Genomic DNA, 27549 nt, shown 5'->3' on the forward strand with positions numbered 1-27549 from the left:
TGAATTTTTTGCTCTAGCAATGACCAGTTTCTTCCCCTGCAATCTCAAAAACTTAGCCTGATAGAACAGACAATATTCCACATATTTGGAAGGTATTAATCAGAAATATCTTCTTACGGGTGTGTTCAATTAAGCCTCATTTCTAACTGTCTGGGAGGTTGCTGTGATTCCCTACGCATCCATCTCCAGATGTGTCTAGGGATTTAATCTGAGCAGGAATCCTAGAGCAGTGCACGCAGGTTAGAGCAGTGAAGTTGCCAGGCCTGGTCCTTTATTCCTTTGTTTCCCACACATGAGAACACCTTGCTCCTTTCCATTCACATTGGTTACCTGAGTTTTGAGACCAACCAGAGCACAACTGTCTGGAGCCTATGCCCATGCCAAGCACACTCCATTAATCCATGACCAGAAGGGGTTTGTTAATGTTCATCAGCCATGTGGGTGTGTAACCCACTGCCGTGTTGCTATTTGGTGCTCATATCCACTGTGAAAAACAATTCTTAGAATCATAGAAACATACAATCATTAGGGTTGGAAAAGATATCTAAGATCATGAAATCCAATCATTAACCTGACACTGCCAAACCCACCACTAAACCACATCCCCAAGTACTACATCTACTCACGCTGTTAAATACCTTCAGAGATGGTGATTCCACCATTTCCCTGGGCAGCCTGTTCCAATGCTTAACAACCTGTTTAGTGAAGAAACTTTCCTTAATATCCAGCATAAACCTTCCATGGTGCAACTTCAGGCTGTTCCTTCTTTCCTATGGCTTTTTACCTGGGAGAAGCGACCAACCCCGAGCTGTCAGCAACCTCCTTTCAGGTAATTGTAGAGTGATAAAATCTTTTTCTAGGGTTTCCCAGCCTACCTGGCTGTCTACCTGTCTACCTCTGTCTCTCACTATTGCCAGAGGAGCACTGAGATACAGCAGGTGGCATTTTAGGAGAGTCATTACCACTGCCTCACCTGATACGGGCATTACTACACATGCCAAGCACGAGCCAGACCCTTCTTTTTTCCCTATGGAGAAAAAAAAAATTTTTTTTTTTCTTTCCCAGGGGGTAGACCTGCCTCACACACAACCTCTGCTCCTTCTCAGAGGTGCATCTGCTCTGATGTGAGCCGCTGACCCCGTTGGGCCGGGTCAGGCGGGGCGGGAGCAGGCCCGGCGGGCACGCTGCCCACACAGCGCCGCGGTCATCGCCCCTGGCCCCGCCCGGCCGCCACCCTGCGGGCCGCGGCTCTGGGCGGCGGCCGGGGCGGAGGGAGAGGAGGGGCGGTGGCGGCCGGCGGCCGGAATCGTTTCCTGGGTAAGCGCAGCGGGCTGGGAAGCGTTTCCGGAAGGCTGGCCGCATCCCGCAGCGGCTTCGGGCGCCTCTGGGGCGGGCGGCGGAGCGGCGCGGCGGGCAGGTGCGCTCCGCGGCGGATGGCGGGAGGGCACGGCAGGGCACGGCAGGGCAGCGCAGGGCAGCGCAGCGCGTCCCGTCCCGCGGCAGAGCCCCGGTGCGCGGCCGCCCGCTGTGCCGCCGCTCCGCCCGGCCCGCTGCCGGTGCGAGAGGGCAGGAGGCCGGGGGAGAGTCCCGCCGTCCTTGCTCGGGGCGATTCCGGCGCATCCCGGTCTCGGGGGTGCGGGGCCGAGGCCGGCCTGAGGTCCGCTGCCTTCCCCCGGTGTGCAGGAGCGCTGCCGCCGCTGCTGCTGCAGAGCGCTGGCCGAGCCTGCGGCGAGCGTGGGCTCTGCTCCCGCGGGCGGCGAATAGCAGCGGCAGCTGGTCTTCTTCTGCTGGTGGTGGTGCGGTAAAAAGCCTGGAAAATGGATGGTAAAAGTGCCTGTAGTAGTTTCTTTTTTTTCTTTTTTTTTTTTTTTTTTAATTTAAATTAGTAGAGTGAGCGGGTTGAGCTCTGTGATTAAATCGTACTCGATGCTTACGCGCGGGGTTGCAAATGGGAGCGTGCGAAAAATACAGTCCTCGGAACAAAACGTGGGCCCTATGAATCCGTCTTGGAAGTTGTCAGGAATTTGCTTGGGTCCCAAGGCAGCAACGGAGCTACTTTTCGTTGCGGCTAGAGAGACAGATAAAATAGAAAGTGTAACGGTTTGTATTTGTACTTCATTGCTTTGCCTGCTTGTTTGCAATGTTTTAGAATTCTTGGCTGGGCTCCTGCTTGCTTGGGAGGGTAAGTGTACTTCTGGGTTTTAAACACAAAATAACAAAACCAAGAAAAAACCCAACTCTACAGTGGTGGTGCGCTTCTGGGCTTTGTGTGTTGTGGATGCTACTGGTAGCTGTACGGGGTAAATGGTATCTGCAGTCGGTTGTTCGGGGTTAACAGTGTCTGCTGCAAGTTTCAGTGCTTCCCCAAGATCTGTTGTGTTGCCTCAGGAGCTGAGGTGCGGTTGTTGCTGAGCTGCTGCAGGTTTACTGTGTCCTTTGGCTCGGAGGTGTGCTCCTCCAGTTTGTTCTAGATCCTACATGTTGTGCTCTGGTATTTTTTGAATGCCTGAATGAGCTGTCTGTCTTGTGTTTAAAACTATTTTCTGCTGGCATAATTGCATTTAGTTAAAATAAGAGTGCAGATGTCCTAGCACTTAAAGGAAGAGACATCCTCTTACGGTGACCTTGGGACAAAATCTTGGCTGATTAATTTCCTTGCCTGGAACAGTCATGCGGAGTGAGGATATTTTTGTTCTTCCTTTACAGCAGTGAGCATGTGATGAAATACGTTTTGGCTTGTATTTTTGGGGGTCTTTTGTCACTTGAGGGAAATCAAGGTGTGGAGAAGACTCTGTGGGGTGAAGAGTAATTTATCCTGTGTTATGAAGAAAACATAGCTGTTGTAACAAGGAGGAAAATTCTTGGCTCTGAAGCAGCACAAGTGAATGTGCCTTTCCCAGCAAGAGTCATCTAAATAGTAGATTGCAACTGTGGGAATCATTTGCTAGGAGAGGAAATGCATGACTTGGAAGCCTAGATTATTTTTTTCATTTTCAGTTCTGCAGCTAAGCTGGAAACCAGTGACAAAATTGGTCATTTTTCGTGTGGTATTGACTAGGCTTTGCTGTGCCATTGGTCAGGAGGGACAGAGTCTTCCTTAGGAAATGCCTGAGGAGCCTAGAAAGGGCTCCTGCAGGATCTGAGCTGAAGAGAGTGGTGACTTCAGGAGCTTAAGGGGAATTTGAGTACTTGAGATTGCCTGCTGTAAGGATATTTTAGCAGAGGTTGTGAAAAACTGAGGTGCATCCTGGTAGTTGATGGTAATGGTGAGCAACTGACTGATTACATCTCTGGCAGACAGCAAGCTTTGACACAGGATGTGTAGTCATACTTGAACAAATCATCCCCACTGAAAACAAACTATCCTGTACATCCTTTTCTAGTGGGACACAAAGTCCTGCCTTTGTACCCTGCTGTGAGCAAGGAGCTCCACTACTGGGAGAGGAGCAGCAGAGCCAGGGATGTGCTGGGTGCACTGGCTGATCACTGACCAAGTTGCTGCTGTGGAGAAAGTGAAGGTGATGGTGGAGTGTGTTAGGCCCGGACACATCAGGAGCAGTGGTGGAATGGGTGTGAGCTCCTGGGGAGTGCCAGCCCCGGGTTCTCTCACCTGTGCTGCAGGTGGGACAGTGCAGACTGAGGCTGGAGGACAGCAGTGTCAATTATTCCAGAGAAGACAAGGAAAGCCTGGCTTGTTTAGCCTAGCAAATAAGGCTGAGATGGAATATGATTGCAATCTGCAAGTACAGCTGGGATATAAACACCAGAAAGGGAGAGAGGAGCTATTTAAGCTAAAGGACAATGTTGGCATGAGAAAATGGATATAAACTGGCAGGAATAAACTTAAACTGAAATTTACACTGTTTCTTCCCTAAATGGGATCAGGTTCTAGAACAACCTTAAAATGGGATAAATGGAGTAAACCCCTTAACTGGCTCCTGAGGTTGTGTTGAGGAAGCCTGTATTGTATGCTTGGCTGTGGCAGTCGGAGAGAAGCCTTGGTAACTCAGGAAAAGCTTTTCTGTATGCCTGAGTTAGCTTAATATAGATTTTATGTGTTAGTGTTTCTTATTTCTAAAATCTGACTTTACAAAACTGGTATAAAAATGCCTGCTTTACAGCTTGTATTGCTACATGGTTGCAATGCGCTTAGTGGCTGCTTTCTGAAATGTTTTGCATGTTAGTTTTTTTTCCCCCCTCTAAAATAATGCATTGTCTAACAACTGCGTCTAATTGTGTGGAAAATCCTTTTCCTTAAAGTACAAGCTGTGCAAAAGGAAACTATAAGTTTGTTTGTATGAGCTGCTTGAGCTTATTAACTTTGAGGTTAAAAAGATGAACTGCAACAATTCTGCCCCCCCACCCCCCATATGTAAGTAATTTATAAATCCTCTCAAAAAGCAGTTCTTGGGGGAGCTGTACAGTAGGCCCAGATAATGTGAACTGAGACCAGTTCTCCAAGGTATGCTGTGACTGGAAGACCATAATTAAATTAAGTTAAAAACAAATTTGAAAACAAGTCTAGTGGAGCTAGTTGTGCATGGGATTTGTCTCATTTGTTGTGCTGCAGAATAGCTGAGTTATCTGGCATGATGGTTGCAGTAGTTGAACTTGTATGAGGTCTGTAGTTGGTTTGAAAAATATTATGTGTGTAACAAGGAATGCAACCAGCTGCAGATGCTGTTTAATGGGGACTGTGAGTGTCAGCAGAACCTGACTGCTTCTCATGATGACCAGCATCCCAGCTCCTCTGTGCCTGTTTCCTTGTCTCATTATGCTTTGGACAGAGCACTGCTCTATGCTGTCCCCAGAGATTTAAGGAGCAGAGGGTGTTTTTGGAATGCTGTGTGTGGTGTCCTGCTTTAATTGCCTAATTCTTTTTACCCTTCAGCCCGCTTCCCTTGTAATCTCTTGTCTTCTGCAAGCTTTTTTCTTTTTTTTTTTTTTTTTTGGTCACCAAGAAAGCAGATGTCAAAGGAAAAATAAGAACAGGATGGCCTTATTCAAAACCTCCTCTACAGATACCCTCTGAAGCTCTGGCTGTTCTCAGCTTGTTACCAGAGTTGGGTGCAAGCTTTCCCTTCAAAACATTTGGTGGCTTTTGGTTCCAAGTGCCTGTCTGGTCTGTCTGCAACCTCCTGGGGCCTTGTTGCAGCCTCTATGGCCTTAAGCCAGGAGTGCTGCTTGTCTGTAGGTCTGCTCCTGGCTGTGAAAAGAATTCCTGCTTTCTGCTTGGCTTCCCCGGGACCCCTGCTGAGATTATTGTCTCTTTTACCACTTTCCATTCACCTGCAAGGGGTGTTACAGGTAGGAGGCTGTAGAGCTCTGGCAGGAGAATTTGAGGGAATTGTTGTGTTGTGGAGAGTGCCCTGGGAATGCTGATGGCCACTGGTTTATCTGTGCCTCATCTGGCAGGTCCTGGTTGCTGAAGTCTGTTGCCCAGGGTGTAAGAGCAGACCCTGCAGTAAGGCAATGGGAAGTGAATGCAGAAGTCTGCCCTGACAAAGACAGCAGACACTTGGCCTCCATCACTCTCAGGATAGTGAGTTAACCTTGTTAAAGAAAGTGGATTTCTTTATGCCTTAAAAAGATGAAACTCGATTTAGCTGGAGATCTAAGGTCAGCCTCAAAGTTCTGTCTCCCATGAGCTTCAGTCTTCCCTGAAAATATGATATTTGTTTGGGTAAGTATTTAGATCATTACTTTTAGTGCTGAACAAACCCTGCATCTGAGGGTAACACTGATTAGTGCATTTTTAAAGTGGTCTGCATACCAATTAGGATGATTAACTAGATGCAAATATGTGCCTTTATCAGTAGTCTTTGCTGCATTTGATACTGAGCACTGATCTCAGATGAATGAAGTCGGGCACAGTTCAGTCTATTCACATGAATTCACATTCAGAATTCATGAATTTAAACTACTAACTTGAGTAGTAGTGCATTGAAAGTCATGTGACAGAGGGAGGTTTCCTAGAAAATAAAATGTGCAAATTTTTCTTTTGTTCTCAGTCCCAGATAGCCAGTGTCTGTAATTCTGGTTTGTTTTAACTTATGGCTGTAAAGTACTTTAAGCAAACTCCTGGCAGACTTATATTTGACAATTTAATCTGTCTGACTTCACAATTTAAAAACATCCACTAAAATCTCAGTGGTGTCCTCCTGTAGCTATGCCAAAATGGAGTTATAACTCTGTGATTTATTACAGTTTGGCTGTTCTTATTTTCTGGAGAAGACTTAAGGGGAATCTTTTTTTCCTTTGTCTTCCTTGCTGGATTACATTGCGCTCCAGATAATATACCCTGTCAGACAAAGTATCAGCTCTGTCTGCCTTTGGGAAAACCCTCCTGGAAGCACTAGTCATGCTTCACTATGATATGCTTTAAGCAGATTTGCGGTGTGTTTAGTTGTTTTGTTGGAGGTTTGTTTTTCTTTGCCTTTAGTGCAAGTGCAGTTTAATTTTCAAAGGCACCAAAAGGAACATTTCTAAAGCACTTCTGCAGATTTCAAGTGTAGATGATGTGTTTAAAAATACCATTTGGATTTAATGTTGGTGTTAAAATATGTTTCAAGCAGTACTCTCTTAGTCACAACTGATCTTTTCCTTATGTCCATTAATTGGTTATGGAGGGAGGTTTCCCGATGTAATTACTGTGTGTGAAGGACAGATTCCAAGGAGAAGGAAATTGACAGGCATTAGTGTTCCTTACCTTTATGAATTAACTTGTTTTAACAGAAGAAGCCCACCATAAGCTTTATGTATTTTGTTGTTGTCATCTGTTGTAGAAACATCTCTTTTCTTTGCAGTGTTCCCAGGATAGGAAGCCCTCCAAACAGTTATTAAATGTCAGTCATTAGTGTGACTGATATTGCTGCAAGTTAGTTAAGACTTTATTGGAAACCTTGTAAGTATAATTTCTCAGATTAATTGAAGGGAGATGCTGCAGGGTTCCTACAAGCCAGCTGCAGAATTCTGCAAACGAGGAGCTTGACATTAAGCTATCTTATGTATCTAATATAGAATTTCATTTACCCAAACTACTGCTTCCACATCATAAGGAAGTGTAAGCAGTAGGTTGGGTAAATATGGCAACTAATTCATTGCTCTTGTGTTTACACTTGCCTTGTTAATTCTGTTTGCAAAGAGGTTTATTGTTAGGAAGAGATATTTCTTAGCAAGGTGTTGAATTGTGTAGCTGTGGAGAAAGCTGTGCAGAGAACCACCATGAAACATGAAAGGGAGCTGCAAGAAAGAGAAATAAGCAGGAGGAATGCTCTCCCATGGAGAACTTGGCACTTGACATATCAAATTGGAATTTAAATGCAGCATAATGGAACGAAAGTTTATTACATTGTGTGAGTTGGACATACATAGGAATCTGTATAAAATAAATCTATGAACTTACAATGAGATTCATTTGGAAGTAAATACAGTAGGCAGCCTGGGTGTTTGGGTGCATGTGGCATTAAGAAAACCTTCAGCACTATGTGATGATCTTATCTCCTTGGCACCCTGCATGCCTCCTATGTGAGCAGGAGAGGCAGATCTCCATGGTATTTTGTTGATGGGATTTTTTGGGTTTATTTTTTTTCCCTCATACCCACGTGGGTGTAAAACCATTGGGGAATGTGAGATCTCACCAGGTCAGGCACTCTGGTGGAGTGGCAGGTTGGGAAATAACTCATATTTTTCGAGTTGTGTGGGAGCCTGCTTGCCTTTTTCTTTTTTTTTTTTTTCTTTTTTTTTCTTCTTTTCTTTCCTTCCCTCTCTCTTTTTCCCACCATAATTCAAGAAAACAGTGAAACAGCACAGGAACCATCAGTAAAGGGAATGATTTAACACAGCTGTCTATGAAAAGATACATGTACCCAGACAAACAGGATTTCAAATTTTTTTTCAGAAGTTTGACAATTATTATCTTCAAACATTTTTCCTAAATTGGAGAACTTTTAATGATGCTTGTGTATTTGAAAAGAGAAACATTAGAAAATCCCATATTTTTAATTATTTGAAGTTTGCTTCTTAGAAACATTTGAGATAGGACTTATTGTTAGATAACTTTGTAGGTTGTTATGAGGACTATTAAAGGATATTGAAGTAACACAAAATAATGTTGGCTTTAAGCATGTGTTAGTATTTAAGCATGTGCAAGAGCTGCTAGCAAAAAAAGCTTAATTATGTATGTGTATTTTAACCTTATTTTTATAATCTTTGCAGCACTGTCATGTATAAACTTTTTCAGTGAAATGTCTTGTGTATTTCCTTTTGCAAGTATGGATTTAAATACAGGTAAAAATGATGATTCTGTATCTGCCAAAATATAGGAAGCTTTCTGGAAGAGACATATCAGCATTGAGGGACCAGTAATTCTTTTCTGAAAACCAATATAGATATGTCCTTATGTGATAAAGGTGGTGCTGTTTGTCAGGGAAATGGCTTAAGTGTTCCCTGGGAAGTTTGTCTTAGCAGCCTAACAGCATGTCAGTATTGTGATGCCCTTGCACTGAAGCGTAACTCTTGATGGCAGATCACAGAAAATTCAGGAATTCTCAGTGAGGAGTCTGTGTGGGGAAAGGAATCAAGAGGGGCAGTTGGGAGACTCTGAGGGGTGCCAATGAGGCTTGATGCCAAAAAAGTCCTGAAGTCAGGGGATCCTCAGAGCATTGTTGAAGGTTTGGTCCTCAGGCAGGAGTCACATTTCTGTTTTTTTTCTATCTTGCTTTGGGCTAAAACTCAGCCAGCATATGTTGCATGTCGGTTCTGAAATACAGTCTCCATGCTGTGCTTTTGGTCAGCCAGTGTGTAGGAGCACATGCAATGATGTGATAGGGTTTTACTTGCTTGTTTTTAGGCAGAAAACAGGGGGATCCCTCAGTGCTTCCCTGCTCCAACCAGCAGGTCAGGAGGTGATGTTTGTTCTCCCACCTTTCCAATGTGTGTGCCCATGTTACAGGGAAGGGAACAGCTGACAGGCAGGGTATGGCAAGGTACATCCCTAAATTTGCTGTTTCCCTGGTAGCAGAGGCTCTGGTGACCCTTGTAGCTTCAGAGATGTGGCAGCTGAGAGCTGTCACTGCCCTTGCCTCGCAGGGACTCCGAGGCTTCACTGAGCAATGTACCCTGCCAGTGTGGAGAGGCCCAGGAGTTGGTGGCTGGCTGCCTGCCATCCTGCAGCACAGAGCCTGCCTCTGCTGCTGCCAAACCAGCAGGTAGGAGTGCTGGCTGGGCGGAAAACATTTTGTGGGATTTATCCAAAATAAATATCTAATTTTGCATGGGTGAGGCTGAAATTCTTTAGCTGCACCTCCTGCTAGAGCAGAAGAGAAACCCTCCTTTTTGTCTCCGTGCTTTTCTAAGCTTCTGTGCATATGCAAGGTAAAGCTATTATTTTCCTAAATTTAAAGTCCTCTTGAGTCCTCTACTTCCTTGAGTTGTGATGGATGTCTAGATCTATACTGCTTTGAAAACCTGTTTGAAGACACGTAATCCAAACTTCTCTGAGCCTCCCCCAAAAGGCTCACAATTGAGGCATTTAGCTGAATTTTTGCTTCTGCTCTGTGCTTCTACACAGTCCTTGAAGTGTAAATATAGAGCTGGAAAAAATAGCACTTGATCTGGTATCCCAGCTTGCACTAGGACTTAAATTAGGAAATATGAGCTTCTGCTATAAATCAGAAATTTGAGTGTGTAACCCCTTAATTTTTGGCCTGATAAATCCTATTACTCCTCGAAAGCTGTTAAGGTTCATGTCTGTAAGTCCCAAGGTTGTTTTAAATCTGTGGGTTAAATAACACATATGCAAAGGTTTAAAATAAGGCTGTCAGCCCACACAGCATGCTGGCTGTAAAACCAAGACTGGACAGTGTGGGGCTGATTCAGGACATGCTGATCCGACTTCAAACCTAGCTAGTGTTGAGCTTTAGCTTCTGCTGCCTGTACTGCCTTTGCTGCAGTACAGGGATGGAAAATTCACAGGCTGCTGATGTTTGTTCTAGTGTCATTAGTTCTGTCAGAGTGAAGGGTGGATACTTTTGGCACAGTGTCACAAGGCTGTCCTAGAGCACTCTTGCTTGGCACACAGTGTGAGCCTGTCCTGAGTTTTCCCTGCTGCTGAGTGCAAATACTTGATAACTTCCTCAGGCAGCCAGTGTTCAAGCAGGGAGCTGGGCTTTCCCCATTCTGGGGTTGTTCTTTGAGCTGATGTTGCAAGCAAATATTTTAAGCATGGGTAGATGCAGTGTGCTTTTATGGCAGGATGTGTATCCTCCTTGCACAAGGTGAGCTTGAAAGGAGGTGTTGAAATTCTAGATCCTTGATAGTAGAGGATGAAACTGAATTTGAATAGATTTTAAACTGACAGAGGAGATGCTCTAAGGAGAGTGACACACGTATCCTGCAATCCCAAAAAGAAGATACTGGTGCTCCCAAAGGCTGGCTCAGGAAAGGCACCTGCCAGAGGACTCAGGTGGAGCCAGGAGCTGGTACATAAATAGATGAAGAGGAATTTTAATTACACAGAGGAGCTAGATGATGAGATTTGCTGCAAAATGCAACAGTAAAATAAGCCTAAGTCACTTGCACAGAGTTAGACACTAACCTGGATATAAAACTCTTCTGTGGAGCAGTGGGGAGGCATAGTCTGTGCAAAGTACAAATAAATCCATTTTTAAATGTTTTCTAGGTTTCTTTCTTTCCTCTCCTTGTCTGTTTCAAGGACAGGCCAGGGTTTATCCTGTAAGATTCTACGTAACCAAATTTGCAAATAATTGTGTTTTGTTTTGCAGAAGCTGAAGTTTCCACATGGGAGTTTCACATACAAGCTATGTTCCTCTGTGTTTTCTTGGCTATTCCTAATGTAGTAGTCTCTGTAGCTTTTATTATCTCTAATTCAGAAGCATAAGCTACCTCAAATGCTTTCACAGCCCAGCAGGGAGTTTTAATAGGCCATGAGAGACCCTGTGCAAGGCTTGTCAAGTAGCCACAGCTGGTTGGTAAAAGTGGATGATTAAAACCTGGTGTTTTCCAAATGCTTGTAAGCTGAGTGTGACAGGCTCATTGATTAGCCGTGTTTCTACCTCTCTCAGAAGCTGTGAGTGAAAGAACTTTTTCTTTGAAACAGGGCAGTGGACACAGGCATGCTTGACTCTTGTGGAGGCTAATACTTTCTTACCTCAGATGGTATCTGCACAGCATACAGGAAATGCTAGTAAAATTATTGGTACTTTTGAAATGGGTGTTGTCGAGGTTTTTAGCCATAACTAGAAAGCAACAGAATATCTTAAACTTGATAAAATGTTTCAATTTGAATCAATAGACTTTTGTGTGTGAAGAGCACATCACAATTTTACAAGGTGAAGTAGATTGGTTTTCATGAGTGTTTGCTGAGGCAGAGCGCACAGAGGCAAAGCACTACAGTGAAACGACAGTATGGGTTGGATACACTGATGGGGAGGAAGTATTTTAAAAAAAAAGGCAGCTCTACTGGGAAGTCTAGCTCTAGTGCTGTTATCTTAAGGGTCACCAGGGATGGCTTCAGAAACTAAACTCACTTTAGAACAGCAGCTTATTGTCAGAATCAAGATCAGAAAATTCACTTCTTGCTTCCAAAGAGAAGTAATGCTAGGAGGCTTTTACATGCTCATTTCCCTCATTTACTGAATGCTTTTTCACAGTATAAAAATATCTGTGTTTAAAACAACCTTTTTCCTAAAACATTTATCTTTGAAGAAAAAAAAACAAAGTGCTTTTCAAATTGGTTGCTCTGAGTACAAAGTTAAGAAATAGCATGCCAACGGGAATTTTTAGATCTGCTGGTTTTCCTGTTGTCACATGGATTTCACCACATTAATACAACTTTTGATAATTACACCCTTGACCCAGTTAGTCTTTTTATGCTTTCCTTTCCAAATCGAGTCAGGCAAGCATAAGCATTTAATGTATATTAGGAATGAGAAGTTTTGGCTTCAGAAGTGAATCACAGTAGAAGGAGAGGAGGGAGAACAGCAAGTCTTGTGGGGTTTTTTTCCCGCATTCTAAAAGAAATTGTTAGGTAGATGCTTAGGTCATACCACACTGATGGGGCTTCCCCCCAAAAACTGATTGTGATAGATGTGTTTCTTAAACTGTATTAATTTTTTGAGCTGAAAACTTTGTATGCAAGTTGCATGTCGCCAGTGGTTGTGCTGCCAAAGGAGGTCTGTTGATGCCACCACTCAGGCAAGTGACATGTTTTGGACTTTACTCCTGTGAGATGGTAATTGACTGCTGGCCCATATTATAAGGGCAGAAGAAGGCATAAAGAAAAGGTCCTTTTTAAAAGAGGGAGTAATTGCCATAATAATTTTCTGAGTAGGGCCATTGGTAATATAAAAAAAACTAGTAATTTTTTTTTTCCTGAGGATAAAAATAGGAGCTAGAAGTAATGATGGTATACTAGACACTTCGAGATTGCTTTTATCATAGATAACTGTTTTCCTGAATATTCACAGGTAATCATTGTCACTTTAGTTCCCTCTGTCTTTGTCTAGAGGAAACAAATCTTTTTTTTAGCCTCCATCCTGGTTTTGTCTAAATCAGTCATTGCTCTTCTGTTTCATTAAGCTGCAGCCAACCATCAAATGTGGGATCTTATTATTATTATTATTAAGGAACTCTGATACTTCAATTACCTGTGTGCCACATTTTCAGTGCTATAAAAGAGAGGTTACACACTGCCAGTGCATCCAGGCAGGCATAGTGACAATAGTACTGGGTTTTATTTCTGTGAATTTTTGAGTGACTGTTATTAAGACTGTAAGGTGTATGTAACCCTTCAGCATACTGAGTGTAAATTACTGCTCCAACTAAACTTAGAATATGAAAGCAGTAGAGCTTTACCCCAGTGAATTAATTCTCATGCTCTCAGGTATCAAAATTGGTTGAAATTTGGTGGCTAAATTTCACATCACTGACTCCTTTGTACAAACACATGCTTGTTATCTCAGTGCAGCAGTGTGGGATTTCAGAGGACGAGCACTGCAAGCTGCCAACTGAGCTGAAAGGTCTCACGTGCCTCTTCCCCAGCATGGAGTGACTTAAACACCTCTCAAGGCCTGTGACACAATTGTGCTTGTCTGCAATTAGCTGCTTGACTAATTCCCAGTATTGGTTGTTACTGGTGGTTACAGAGATAGCATTGCTGTTGCCCTATACTAGGTATTTTGTAAAGAAAAAAAATTAATAGGTATGTTTTATTGCAGAAAATGTGGATTTCCTTGAGGTGACTTTTCTTATTGGGAGGGAAAACACAAACTTTGAATTTTTCCTTCTCAGCAGACTGCTGCTTCTTGGAGTAAGTGAAACAGAAGCTGTAGGAAAAGCTGTTATTTTCTTGGGTGACTAACCATATTTTTTATTTTCTGTATAGAATCCTAGAATGGCTTGGGTTGGAAGGGACCTCAAAACTCTTGTTCCAAACCCCCTGCCATGGGCAAGGACAGCTTTCATTAGAGGGGGTTGCTCAAAGCCCCATCCAGCCTGGCCTTGAGCACCTCCCCAGGGACTGAGCATTCACAGCTTCTCTGGGCAATCTGTTCCAGTTCCTCACCACCCTCACAACAGAGAATTTCTTCCTAATATCTACTCTAAACCTGCTCTCTTTTGGTTTGAAGCCATTTCCCTTTTCCTGTCATAATATCCTCTTTCTCCATCTTTCTTGTGGACTCTGTGAAAGAGAACTGCATGGGGTTTTTTATTTAAACCTCTACTCTGAGCAATGAAATATTGCGTTTTCATTCTTTGCATATTTCTTGATTTGGTTCAAATAGAATATAAGCATGTGTAAAAGTTATTTATTTTCCAAAGTGGTAACAGCCCCCTGGTGTGTTTGAAGCAGTGTGTGTTTACAGAAGAAACAGTCACACTGTTAAATTTTAAAACATATATTAAAGGAAAGAATAGTTAAAGCCATGTATGGAAAATGGGACAAAATGCAACATAAATTAATCTGTTGGTGGACTATGTCAGAGTAAATGACCCTTTTTTTTCTTTCTTAAGATATGAGTCAGGATAAATATTTTTATTTCATTTGGTCTTTAATAAAACATTTGTTATGGCAGTTGTCTGAGTTACAAAGCAGTTAAGGGTTGTACTAAAGGGGAAACAATAGAATAGTATAGGAGATGCCTAGATTGAGGAAGACTAGGGGTGAGATGTTGCCAAAAAAAATTGTCAACCAGAAGTTAGGAGGACTCAAAAGGTGCATTTATCTTGTTGATACTAAATAAGATGTTGCAGATGTATCTAACCCTTGTAAGAAGTAGAGCCATTATACAGTATACTGTAGAGTTCTTCTCTAGGAAGAAATTAATAATTTTAATAATGAGACCTGAGAAGGATAATTTGAAATCCAGCTTGGTGTAACAAGGCTCCTTGTTCTGAACACAAACATTGGCTTTACCCCACACAGTACTCAGCGTTTTGGGGGGACACATTTTTGGGATTTCTTGTCCCTTGCTTTATCTGGTCTTTTCCTGCTCTGATGTTTTTGATCTCACCTCTTCTTTCTGAAGTTTTACTCTTTGTGCTTATAGCTGTGAAAAAGCTAATTGAAACAAGATTTTGCTAATTGTCTTTGGAAGTGGCACAAAGAATGACTGGACGGGCTTGCTCAGCCTAGGAAAAGGGAGAAGTGCTCTACAGTTCCTGGCTTTGAACTGCTTGTGGCTTTATGGTTTCCCAAACTCTGGTGGCAGCTTCCTATTTGCTGCCCTATTTGGCTGCTTGAAGGTGAATTCCAAAAGCTTCAGCAGAGTTTGGTGTTTCTTGCTGCAAAAGCTTTGGCAAGGATTTCACTGCATACATAATTATAATAACGGGTGTGTTAAATTACTATTTATTAAATACTATGATTGTCTGAATTTATAAATTTCATAGCTGTGTTGTGTGTGACCTGGAACTCCCCAGGTTTAGGGTTTAGTTTATATATTAGAGTTGCCTGTCTTAAAAACATCAGGGAGAGGAGAGATGTCCTTAGGTATTTTTAAGTGTCAGTGTAGCATTATTGTGTGTAAGTGATTTGTATCTTTCAACACAACACTGGAGAACGATGGGCAGTCCTAGGAGCAGTGCTAGGATTTCCCTGCTCTCAGCTTTCCCCAGTTCATGGTATGTAAGTTATGGGCTGCCATCTCCAGCCCATGAAGACAGGGAGTGATGATCCAAGTTGTATCTCTTCTCTTGTTCCTTGCAGATCTGCATGGCAAATCAAGGCAGCTCTGTAAGGTCGACAGAGAAGATGTTAGAGCAAGAATGAGGGTTTGCTTCTCTACTGTATTTAAATTTTTTATGGCAGCAATTCAAGATTTTATGTAGACAGTCAGTGTTGAACCTTTAATGCATGTGGTAAGATCTATCCTGTGTTAGACTCAAAGAACAGTGTAGAAAATAAGTTTTTCCTGCCTAAAGAAAAGCATTTGCTACCCTTGTTACTGATGGGTGGTATGCTGATTCTGAGTAACCCATTGTAACTGGCATGAGTAAGATAAGATGGAGGAGAAGAATTAACTTTGAGTCAGTCATAGCCAGGAGTTAAATATGGCATTGTGCATTCTTAATTCTGTAAAAGATGTTGTTTCCAAAATTCCTAAAAAACCTTTGGATCTGAATAGCTTGGGTTACTGCTATTAAGTTACAACAGGGATTTTGGTGTTCTGGGAAAACATTTTTACCTGCCAGGATAATATCTCTTTATTTCTCTCAGCAGTATGTGGTTCCTTTGGCTTTGCTTTTGCATTTTAGGCAGTACTTTAATGTCTTCAGTACTTTGATTTTGGCTTGCTGGTGCTAGTAGAGTAGATGTACTGAAGTACTTCCCTCTGATGCAACTGGACTCTGAATCATATTTGAAAGCCATGTCACTTTGTTCATACAAAATTTGGCTCTTCCCTCCCCAAACTGGACATTGGGTCATTGCACAACGAAGAGCTCAGGAACAGCTTCACTCTTCCTTGAAGTATCTGGCTCTGAATGCTTTGGCTTTAGGCTGGCAGTGTCCAAGCATCAGCCAAGTTGGAGCATGTTTTTGCTGTTCTTTCCTGGCAGACAGTGAGACCTTTGTAGTTTCAGGATTGTTTTTCAGAGAAATGCTTCTAGTCCCAGTTTCAGCTGGTACTTAAAATAAATTGATGTATATCCAAAACCCATGGGAAACTACTTCTCTGATGGGGGGGGGACTGGAGTTTGAATCAGATTGGTCATATTTTGAGATCAAGATATGCTTTAATTGGAAATATTCCCTTAATTTTTGCTATAAGGCATAGTTTTTGCTATATAGCAGCTGCAAAACAGAAGGTAAAATTGTGCTAAGCTAAAGATTTATTGACTTTGCTTTTTTTCTTTCCTTCCCTTCTAAAACAATCTGCAGTATGTTGTGAAGTAGGGTAGCTGGGTTTGGACTCAAAAGTGTTTTGCAATGCTTAACTGGTTGCAGTGGGTTTGATACAGAGCAGCATTCAAAAGAAGCATGGCTTTGTGTGGAAGGCAGGAGCACAGCAAGAGACCATTACTGATGGGTTTTGTTCATGATGCAACGGGAGTAGGGAAGCTGTGGCACAAAGCAGAGGAGCTGTAAGCATATGTGCTGTTTGATATTTCACTCTGCTGTGGTGGGTTGGACCATAAACATCTCTCCCTGTTTCCCTTTTTGTATTGCTCCCTGCCAAGGCAGATGTAAACTTGCAGTGTTATTTAAGGTTTCTCTGTACAGATGTACCTTTTAACTGCAATTATAGCAGAACACCTCCCTCTCTGGTGGGTAAGCTGTAGTAGCATTGCTCATGTCCCTGTGTGACCAGGAATAAAGATTAACAAACACTTTCCTGCTGTAAAACTTTCCCTCAGGTTGAAATAGATAGGTAAGTTCAGTGGGGCTGATTAGTTCAAATTTCCCACCCCTGCCCCAAGCAAATAATTAAAGGTTGCTGTTAAATTCACCTCATTCTCTATGAAGGTCATATTAAACTGCCTTACTCAAGTTGTGTTTTTAGTGTTGGTAGAGGAAAGCATTATATTGAGAAAAACACTGTTGTGTTTGTTAAAATTGTGGAACAATTTTAAAATTATATGGAAACATAGTATTTAGTGACCAATAAAATTATTTGTGTTGCAAGACACCAGAACAAAGGAGTTATGAATGTTGTGTATCTGCCATGAAGATGCCTGCCTTCAGTTCCTGCATAACCTCTTTGTGCTTGATCAGGAAAGGATCTGTCTGTATTGGCAGTGCTGGGGAATTTAACACATGCTCTAAGGATGTTTTTAGTTTATGTAAGGATTCCTACATATTTCAAATACTTGGTAATTGTGCTTGTGTGTTTTGGGCGGAAAAGTGGAGGGAGGTGGCTTGAGTAATGTTGTTCAGTTAATAGAAAAACAGTTACTCATCTATCTTTTCTTACTGAGTCAGATTTGAGATATAGGTGCCCTTAAGGCCTTGCTTTCCATAGTCCCTGGGGAAATTTCTCCACCTGGATTCTTAGCACTGGTGCTCAAAGTACCAGCTGCAATCTAGTGTTTGATCATACAAAAGATAACTAGCATGGTAAATACATCTACAGGGCTGTGTGACATCCAGGAATTGGCAGGAGGGAAATTCCTCTGGCTGGTTGTTGGTTTACATGCAGGTCAACTCTTCTTTTATTACGGGTGGTTAAGTGAAGAAAAGACTTGGCGTGAGTGTCAGGCTTTTTCTCCTTGAAAGATCAGTCAACAGATTGTTTAAGAACTTACAAACTGAAGGAATTAGCAGCCTGGCAGCCTAAGCTGTTACAGGCTTTGAATAGCATGTACTCAGGAGCATTTTTCCTTTGCCTTGTGAGGACAGCTACATTTTACAGTGGTCATTATGCTCCTGGCAGGGTTTGCAAACACATCCAGTTGAGTTTGGCTCGACTCCTGTTGCTTTGGTGTTTTGTTTTTCCAGAGTGCCTTTAGCTGCTATTCAACACCTTTTATCAATCTGGCCTTACCACAGCATAGAAACAAGAAAGGCTTGCATGGAAAGTCACTGTCTAGACACTGACTGATGTTACTTCTGTGTTTCATCCTCTTCTCCAGCATGGATCTTTTTGGCCGCTGAGGTAGGGAAAGCCCACCAGCTCAATGGCAACACGAGAGGCAGCGTTGTAATGGAGAAGTTTTCCCTCTTGCTGAGTGGTGGTTTTAAGTTAGAATGGGGTGACTTCCTCAAAATTTAAGATTTTGTGTGTTCTTGAGTAAAAAGAGGACTTCTTTTCTGAAGTTACCTAATGCCCTGAAGTATGTGCAGTTAGAAGTTTGGCCAAAGTTGTGATACATCAGTACATTTCAATGAAAACCACAAAGTGTTCATGGCTAAGGATACCTTTCATGAACTTCCTGTTCAGCTCTTTAAAACAAATAATGCTGAGGTATTTTGTTCCAACTCCTTTCTCATTGTTAAAGTTCTTTTTCTTTTTTTTTTTTTTTTTATTTTTTGGTGTGCCTTGGAAACTGCACTCTTCATTTTAAATGAAGAGTGAACTTAAGAATTCATCTAAGAGAGGTTAAAACAAAAGGCTAAAAATTTCATTTGTTTTATTTTTCTCTATTCCATTTCTTTCCAGACTCCCTGCACTTCTGAAGATTTGAGGCAGAGAAGCTGGGGGAGGTTATAAAGTGAAGTTGTGGGGATTAGATGTAAGTACAGCCATCCCATCTGCAGGGACACAAGAAGGGTGCTGCTGTTAGCTCTTCCAAAACCTTGTAGTTAAATCCAAAAGAAATCTCTTGAAAACCTTCAAAGACTTGAAAACCTTCAGACTAAATGTAGTGTGTGGTTTTAGATTCATGTTCTTTTTCAAGAGATTGAAGCCCACATCGCCAAGCACAGATGAAAAGAATATGTGGAGAAGTCAAAGGAAGAATAACAGGCATCTCTCTGCAGCCAGCTGCACTCTAACTTGGTGCTGTCTCTTGCTATTACAAAAACAGTGTGTGGCATCCTTGGTTGTAAGAGCTGCTTGTGGAGGAGGGTTGCATTCTGCTTGGTGCCTCTAGCTGAGGACACACATGTTGAATGATTAAAAGAACAGTTTGGGAAAGATGTTGCTTATGTCACTTCAGTGTTGTGCAGTGTTGGGGTAGTTGTGGTTGATGTATCTCTGCTGTGAGGATGGTAATAGCCTTCTTAACTCGAGTGGAAGTTGTGCAGCTTAGTACTTCAGAGCTTCTTTTTGGCAGTTAAGATAAAAGATATACACTGTGGTTAATGAAGGAATAGTGATGATAGGAAAAGAGTACTATCAGACACTGTTTTAACAGCTGTGGTTTCTATGATAAAGACAAATCCTTTTACATAAAACAAACTGCAGTTTAGTAATTAAGCCTGTTTTGAATATAAATTTATATTTAAATTTTGAGAGGAAGCTTTCGTCTGTCTCCCTGAAGCTGTGTGAAATCCTTTGAGGGAGAAGGGGGAGAGTGCTTAGAAAGCCATTTCTGATATTAAATGGCTTCTGAAAAGCTAGGCTCATCAAACCCTGAGTTTGGGGGTTGGCAGTTAATGTTCACCGGGTGGGAAAAAATTTATTGTGGAGCAGCTGATTCCAGAGTGCCAGAGGTCAGCTGACCTGGAGTGCCCTTTGTGCCCGGGCATCGCTCCTTGTCCCCATTCCCCTGTTGGAGGAGGGGCTGGTGGGGTGCTGGGGCTGGCTGCTCCCCCTGGCCAGGCTACTGTGAAGCTGAACAAATTCCAGTGGTAGCCAAGCTTGTAATCAATTAGGCACAAGGTGAAAATAACAAGGAAGAAAACCAGAGGATGATAGCTGAGTGTGAAATAACACCAGGGCTTCATTAAGGGACATATGATTGACAGCTACTCAGCATCTTCATCCCTGTGTGTGCAAGGTGAGCCAAGGCCTCCATCACAAGTGCTGCAAAGGCTAACTTGGTTGTATCCCTACATGTAAACATTATTTGCACATTTCAGGGTGTCCTCTGCTTCTAAATAGTGGTTTTTGTATCTCTGCTCTATCTGGTGCAGAGATACAAAAACCTCCCCCTTGCTCTCAAGAGGCTCTAGTCTAAATATTAAGCCTAAACCTGATTTATTCAGGTCCTCTAACTTTGTACTTAAGTGGTATGAACAATTTCATCCAGTGTTCTGAGAAGATGTGAACTCCTGTCACAGTTTGTACTCAGCACCCTTTTTTGGGGAAGAAGATAAATGTGAAGAACATGAATTAGAGTTCAGAAATTCTCTTCCTGCTGTGCTCAGTGTGAGAGGGAAACCCAAAATCTGGAGGGAAAAGCTGTTGTTATGGCAGCAGAAATAATTTTTAATTGAGACTTGCTATTCAGATGTCGCTTTCATGTTTCCTATTTCAATCTTGAAAGAGTTCTGTGTATTATATGATGAAATAAATGACTTTTTAATATGCACGTAACTAGTATCTCCCAAAACTCTGTAATTTAGGCACTTATGTGAATAATAGCACATGATATATAATAGTATGTTGCCTTCAATTTTCCAAACTCTATTAGAAAGGGCAATGATGCACAAATGTATAACTTCATTAGGTCTTTATATTTAGTACTTTGCAGCCCACTTTATGCAGATATCTTTATCTGTATTGCAGTGCAATTGAATCACTGGCATAATCTTCTGAGCAGTTAGGCTGCCCAATTATGATTGCAGTGAGTCTGCAGAGATTAATGAATGCAACAACTTCTCTAGGTTTTAATTTTCTTTCCACTGAACAAAGTGTGGTGGAAGGAGCAATTGGGAAGAATAATCTGGTTTTAACTTACTGGGTTACCATATTGCTTCTGTCTGAATGGAAGCATTGGCTCTCAGCATCTGCAAAAGGCAGCTACCTCATGGCTGGGGCTTTCCTCTGAGATGTTGGGCTCTGACATCTTCATGTGAGGGTGTCAGTGATTCCAGTTCCCTCCACTTCACCTGCAGAGTTGTTGTGTAAGGGGGACTTTCACTCCAGTGTAATGGAGAGAGCAAACTTCCTCACTGTTTCTGGAGAGAACTAACAAGGCTCCTCAGTGGAGCATGTTTGGCCTGGGGTCCTTGAGCACCTTAAGCCCTTGCAGTGGGTGGGGTTTCAGGAAAGTCAAAATGTTCTCATTTTAAGTGTTTTTTACCTCCATTTTTCTCCACCTTTTTTAGTTTCCTTTTGCTTTCCTTCCTAGTGTGCTGCCCACAGTGAGATGTTGTATGCAGTGATGAACAATTTGCCACAGAAGTACCTATATTTTCCCATTGGTGCCCTGCTTGTGTTTTTGTGACTTTGCTTTTTGCAGAAACACCCTTTCATTATAGCTGAAGCATAGATTTAGCGCTCAGACTGTACGTTACACTTCCTTTTCTTTCTTTTGCAAGTGCTTGTTCTTTGTTTCAGGCTGTGTAAAGGTCCAGACACCAAAATGACATCCTGAAAATACCAAAAGGCCTTTGGCTATTCTAGAAGAATTGGAATTGAATTCCTATTTTCATCAGGATGCCATTAATCATAGGCTTATGTGATGAGCAACTCCACTGTATGTTTGAGTACAGATAGCTGTTGGGAACTGGTCTCTTGGTACTTGCACTGCTCCCTTCAAGTCTATATTTTGCTTTGATCTTAAGTGGTCACCTTCAATATGAAGCTGAAGCTCATAGATGTGGACAAGCCATCTTTTTCTACAGGCTGTTATCTGAAGTGATAGGTCTCCCAGAGAGTAAAATCTACCAGAGCCCAAAGGTGAATGTAGAGCAGAGCAGCAAGCAGTGAAATGTGCTTTTTATGACTGGAGTTGATGAGTTTGAAGGGAGAAGAGTGGAAGATTTTCAGTTGCATCTCCTTCAGTGATGACAGTGATATCTTGCATCCAGGCAGACTTGTTAAGTGTTGGTATTTCACTTGTCTGTGGGAACAGGTAGGAAAAAAGGAAGGAGATGACAAGCTACATGTCTGTCAGTGTTTTACTGTGATTATCTGTTTATGAGGCTCCATCATTGGCATGGCATTCCTGTAGCTCCATTACTGAATATTCCATCCCTCACTGGGACTTATCAAAACAGTTTGGTGGATAGTTGGGCAGTAGCTTTGCCCAAGTATGGAGAGGTTTTCTTTGTGTATGAGGACTTAATCTCATGACACTGGTATCAGGAGAGTGAGAGAATCTGGCCTTCATCATCTGGGTAGAGATGATGTCTGGGCCTTCAGTAGGGAGAGAATGTGAATGGTCTTTTGCAGACTAGAATGGATTACTTTTCCTGGGACCATGTCTTGGGACAAAGGAACTTTTAAAAGGAGACCCTGAGGAGAAGGTAGGATTTGGATGAGGTAGAAAAGGTTACCCACTGGAGGAGCTAACATCCTGGAAAAGCAATGACTTGGACAACAATACAGGTTACCTTCCTAGGATAGAAAGAAAGATGATTTAACAAATCTTGATGGTTTTCAAAGACCACTTAACTCTGAACAGCAGAAAAATGTAATCACAGTTTGGCTTGCAGAGTGGCAGAAAAAGGCATAAAACTTATTTTTTCAGCTGCAAAGAAATTCATCTGGGCTTGTTTTGAGGGCAGCAAGATAATTTAATCTTAGGGACATTGATTTATCTAAGCTTCAAGCTAGGACATTTTTTCTCCAAGAAAATAGATCTTTGCTCACAGTAAATATATGCTTCCTGAGGTGGATGGGTTGAAAACTCTTCAGCAGCACAGGCAGTACTGAGAAGATCATTAGGAAATGTGTTCCCAGATGCTGAGCATGCAATTTCTGAAACAAGTTAAACTTTGCACAATTTATGGAGGGGATTCATGTGTGTATATTATGTGTGGAACAACAAGAGGAGGAGGGGAGCTCTGTGGCTGGGATAGATGTATGACAAATCTCCAGATGCACCAAAGTGTCATTTCAGTCAATATTTTGGAACTATGGAAGAGGTAAGTCTAAGATCAGAAAGCATTCAAAGGAGGGCTATTTTTCCTTGTTGAGAGGTAGTCAGTTCTGCAGAAATTAAGCATTTCTCTGGGTTACCCTTGTGTGCTGTTCATGTGGAGCTGTCCTTCCCACTTGCATGAGGATCAGTGTGCAGGGCCTTATGGTTTTCTGTGTAGTTGGCTTTGTGTATCTTGGATCTTTTTGTGTCTTGGCTCTGTTTGTTGGTGCTCCCTTGTTTTCTCAGACAGGTTGGCTCTGTATGGGTGGTAGCCAGGACCACCAGGACATTGTAGGGCAGGTAGAATCATGGAGTCATTGGATGTTTTGGATTGGATTGAAAGGGATCTTTAAGGAACATGTGGTCTAAAAACCCCACTGCTTTGGGCAGGGACATCTTATTTTTTACTAGACTGGGTTGCTCAAAGCCCCATCCAACCAGACCTTGAACATTTATTTAAAGGGATGGGGTATCCACAACTTCTCTGGGCAATCTGTTCCAGTGCCTCATCACCCTCATAATAAAAATATTTTGCTTATGTCCAGTCTGAATCTACCCTTTCTCACTTTAAAATCTGTTCCAGTTTTTCAGCAGGTACTACTGCTCCTGTGTAGGGCTCCTTTTGTCTGGTACCAGAGCCAGACCCACTGTGGAATGAGGTCTATCTGTGCCAGACAGATAGAGTGGTGCTTTTTGAGACTGGGGAGGTCATCAGGGTGGATCAGACCTTCTATCCTTTCTGTCCCTCAATACCTAAAATTTTCAATTCCTTGTCCATGAGGCTGTTTTGTCATGGTCTGTAACAGTAAGAGGTAGACCTGATTGTTGATAAATGAATCTTAGTAATAAACCTGGTGTGGATGGAACAATTCTCCTGATCCTGAGACCCACATAAAATGTTCCATACTTCCATGGCTTCCTGCCAGAATTAGTTTTTGTATTTACATAATCACAGACTCTTCTGTATATACAAGCAGAAGCTGCCAGGCTTCCTTTTCCAATGGTTTTCTGTCTTATCGTACTTGGGTGTATTTCAGCAGATTTGGATTGTTCAGGAAGACAGTGTACTTTGAGGGTTTTTTCATTCACAGAGCCAGACTTGTTACCTCTTTATGAAAGAGGTAACCTTGTCTTTTGATGTGACTAGCACAGCATGTTATAAAAAAGCAATCTGCACTGGTGTCCTCTAGAAGACCTTAATTAGGCTAACATTACTCTTCATCTCAGTTTTGTTTACACAAACTGTGGAATGTGAGGTTCTTTTTAAACCATGGCTTGTATCTTGAAGCTTTTGCTGAGCTGTTTCAAGTCCCTTTCAATATGTTATAATTAATGGTTTAGTTAAAAATCCTGTGAGCTAGCTCAAAAACTTGCATTTAGTGCACATTTGTTATTACTCAGATCCGTTGTTGTTTTATTTCTTGTCCATTCATGTCACTTATGTCTCTCTGCAGATTCATCATGGTCCTGTCAGATACTGCTTTACATCAGAACCTGTCATTTTCTGAGGTTCCTACCTGTTTTATCTCTCTGCTGCAGCCTTCCTTTCAGCTTGTTGCATTGTGAGATACTTCAAAAGACAAGGATGTGGGAGATAGGATGCCACTCTGCTCTTGTGCACACTGAACCCTTTTACTGACCCTTGCAATTGGTCTCCCAGCTAGGGTTTGGTATCTATACATCTCACCGCCTGCCCATCATCTGGTTATCTTGGCAAACCCATGCTGCCTGGGGAGCTGCATGTGGCAGTCCTTGCTTTCTCCTTGGTTGGGTGGGCATTGCAAAGCATGCTTCATTTAAAGTGTATCAGGGACTACTGATTGACAGACCTGCTCTCAGACACCAGTGTGCCTGTTGTGGCTGGCCATGTTACTTTGGAGAAGTTCAGGTTTGGCACTTACTAGTGGTATCCACAGAGCAGTCCAGTACAAGTTCTTTTTGCATTGAATGAATTTTGTAAAACACATCCACATTGATGCTGCCATATGTAGTGCACTAGTTCAAAGAATGAAGGGCAGTTCAGGTGGATAAGGTAGTCTTGCCTTGGTAACTACAGCTGTTCAAGAATTAGGAAGAAAAATATTATTTTTGCTGAAATTATTTGAGGTGTTGTCTTCTTTGGCCAGTAAATATCCGTTGCTTTGGAAGCATTAAGAACTTGGATCTTGTCCAGCTGTTCTTGTTCTTTTCCCTCTTCTTATTTAGCTTTATGCCAAGAAACATGTCATCTCTAATGACTCAAGCATGAGAACTCTATTTTCTTTTATTTTTTTTACTCCACATTTCATGTACACATGTACATCCTGTTAACTTTTAAATAGGAATTGTTTGGAATTAAAGCTAAGTATTAGTGATGAAACTCTGTGCTTGATTCCATGGTGTAAAAACTTAATAGTAGTTCAGATTTGTGGAGAGGGGGTCCCACATGCAGTGGGATGAATGGGAAGCTAGCAGATGCTCTTGTGCTCTGCACTGTGTGAGGAGGGGGGGCCCAGCCCAGGTTTCCAGCTGAGTTCTACTACCTGCCATCCAGAATTGATTGTTATGACTTAACTATCTCTAACTACATGGTTGGAAAAGCATAAGATTTGAAATACAGCTTTCCAAGTATTCTGTGTAGTACCCAGAACTTTTTAGGAGCATTAAAGGGATAGTTCACTAGTGGCCCACAATGTCTTACTTAAACTCAAAATGCATAGTCCCTATCCTGAGGAACTAAGGCTGTACTGCTTTATTAAATAAAACATCACACCAGAGGCCACGTATGTGGTGAGCTTGATGGTGGTTACAGTTCAATTTGATGACAGTACCCATTCATGTGTTGCTTTGATTTGGCTGCACATGAACCCTAATTTTCAGAGATTCATATCTGTTCTCTATTCAAATGTTAAAAGAAATTTTGAGGCAGCTTCCAGCAATAAAACTAAACTGACCAGATTTCCTGTGAAACTTCCAGAACTTCCGGCTTCTGTTCTGGCTTAAAATTTATGGTGTTAAAAAAACACTCTTTCTACTGTCATTTCCACAGCTGATTTTAGCTGGAATATGAAAGCAAGGAAACATTGTAACAGTAACAGATTAACTTAAAAATCATCATGATAACTTTGATTTCTAATGAAAATGGTCAGAGCTTCAGGTTTCTGGTTTTGTTTTTATAAGAAAAGGTGCCTTTATGTCTGCCTGTACTTCACATATTAAGATCTTGGTGCATAGATTTATAGATATTTATATATAAATAGAGAGAGGAAAACATGAGTGTAGGAAAAAACAAACAGCCAAATAAAGACAACTTTTCTCTAAAAATTACATAATTTGAAGAAAAATTGGAAGATTGGACCAGATACTGGAGTGTATGTTAGTTTGAGGTAGTGTGTGAATGCTGTCCTGGTGTTCCTCATGCAAGCGTGACTGCTGAGATCAAATTGTGTTTTCAAATTGTGTTTGAGCGTTAGTCAATAATTCTGTACACATAGGTCAAATATTTTCCAGCTCTTAATTGGTTTCTGCATATAGTGTGCTGATGCTACCCATTATCATAAAATCATTTAGGTTGGGAGAAGACCCAAGATCATCCAGTCCAGCTGTTAACTAGGCATTGTCAAGTCCACCACCAAACCCTATTTTAAGAACCACACCTACATGTCCTTTAAGTGGCCCCAGGGGCAGTGGTTCCATCAGTTCCCTGGGCAGCCTGTTCTAATGCTTGACAACCCTTTCAGTGAAGAAATTTTTCCTGATATCCAATATAAATCTGCCTAGCACAACTTGAGGCTGTTCCCTCATGTCAAATGACTTGTTACTTGGGAGAAGAACCTGACCTGCACCTGGCTGCAACCTCAGCTCTCTGTGGAGAGTGAAAAAGCCCCCATGAGCCTCCTTTTCTCCAGATTAAACAAACACAGCTCCCTCAACCTCTCTGTGTAAGACATGTTCCAGACTCTTTGCTAGCTTTTCTGCCCATCTGGACACACTCCAGCGTCTCATTCAGTCTTTCCTGTAATGAAGGGCCCAAATCCTGAACACAATTCAGTGGAATTGTGGCCTCACCAGTGCTGAGGACAAGACAATGACTGTCCTGTTTCTGGTGTGTTCCTAGCCGCTCTGTTTCTGATACCAGCCAGGATGCCATTGGCCTCCTTGGCCACCTGGTCACACACTGGCTCGTGTTCAGCTGGCTCTTGACCAGCACCCCCAGGGCCTCTTCTACTGGGCTGCGTTCCAGCCACTCTGTCCCCAGCCTGTTGTGCTGCAGGGGGTTGTTATGACCCAGGTGCTGGACCCAGCATTTGGCCTTGTTGAACCTCATCCAGCTGGCACTGGGCCATTGATCCAGCCAGTCCAGATCCTTCTGTGAAAGCCTTTGTGTCCTCCAGTAGATCAGTGTGCCCACCCAACTTGTGTCGTATGCAGACTGTCTGCAAATAAACTTCATCTACTTGTCCAGGTCATTGACAGTGGTATTAAACTGGGCTCTAGGGCCACCACTTGTGACTGGCTGTCAGCTGGATGTAACTCATCACCATTCTCTGGGGTTGACCACCCACACAGTTTTCTACCTGAAGAGCAGTGCACCCGTCCAAGCAATGATCAGCCAGTTTTTCTAGGAGAATCCTG

At 42.2% G+C, this 27549-nt stretch overlaps 1 protein-coding gene across 10 annotated transcripts in view; it reads left to right on the forward strand.

Moving 5' to 3' along the window:
* Positions 1 to 1306: 1306 nt before the first annotated feature.
* Positions 1307 to 27549, forward strand: part of APBB2 (amyloid beta precursor protein binding family B member 2) — a 161419-nt gene continuing 135176 nt past the window's right edge. For 9 of the 10 annotated variants that reach the window (XM_059844935.1, XM_059844938.1, XM_059844936.1 and 6 more), the window contains exon 1: positions 1307 to 1417. The gene's annotated coding sequence lies outside the window, so the exon portion shown is untranslated. Of the gene's footprint in view, positions 1418 to 18645; positions 18694 to 27549 lie in introns of those variants that run through there. The other variant, XM_059844931.1, reaches the window with a different exon arrangement.

The sequence above is a fragment of the Haemorhous mexicanus genome, chromosome 4 (genome assembly GCF_027477595.1).
Source record: "Haemorhous mexicanus isolate bHaeMex1 chromosome 4, bHaeMex1.pri, whole genome shotgun sequence".
NCBI lineage: Eukaryota > Metazoa > Chordata > Aves > Passeriformes > Fringillidae > Haemorhous > Haemorhous mexicanus.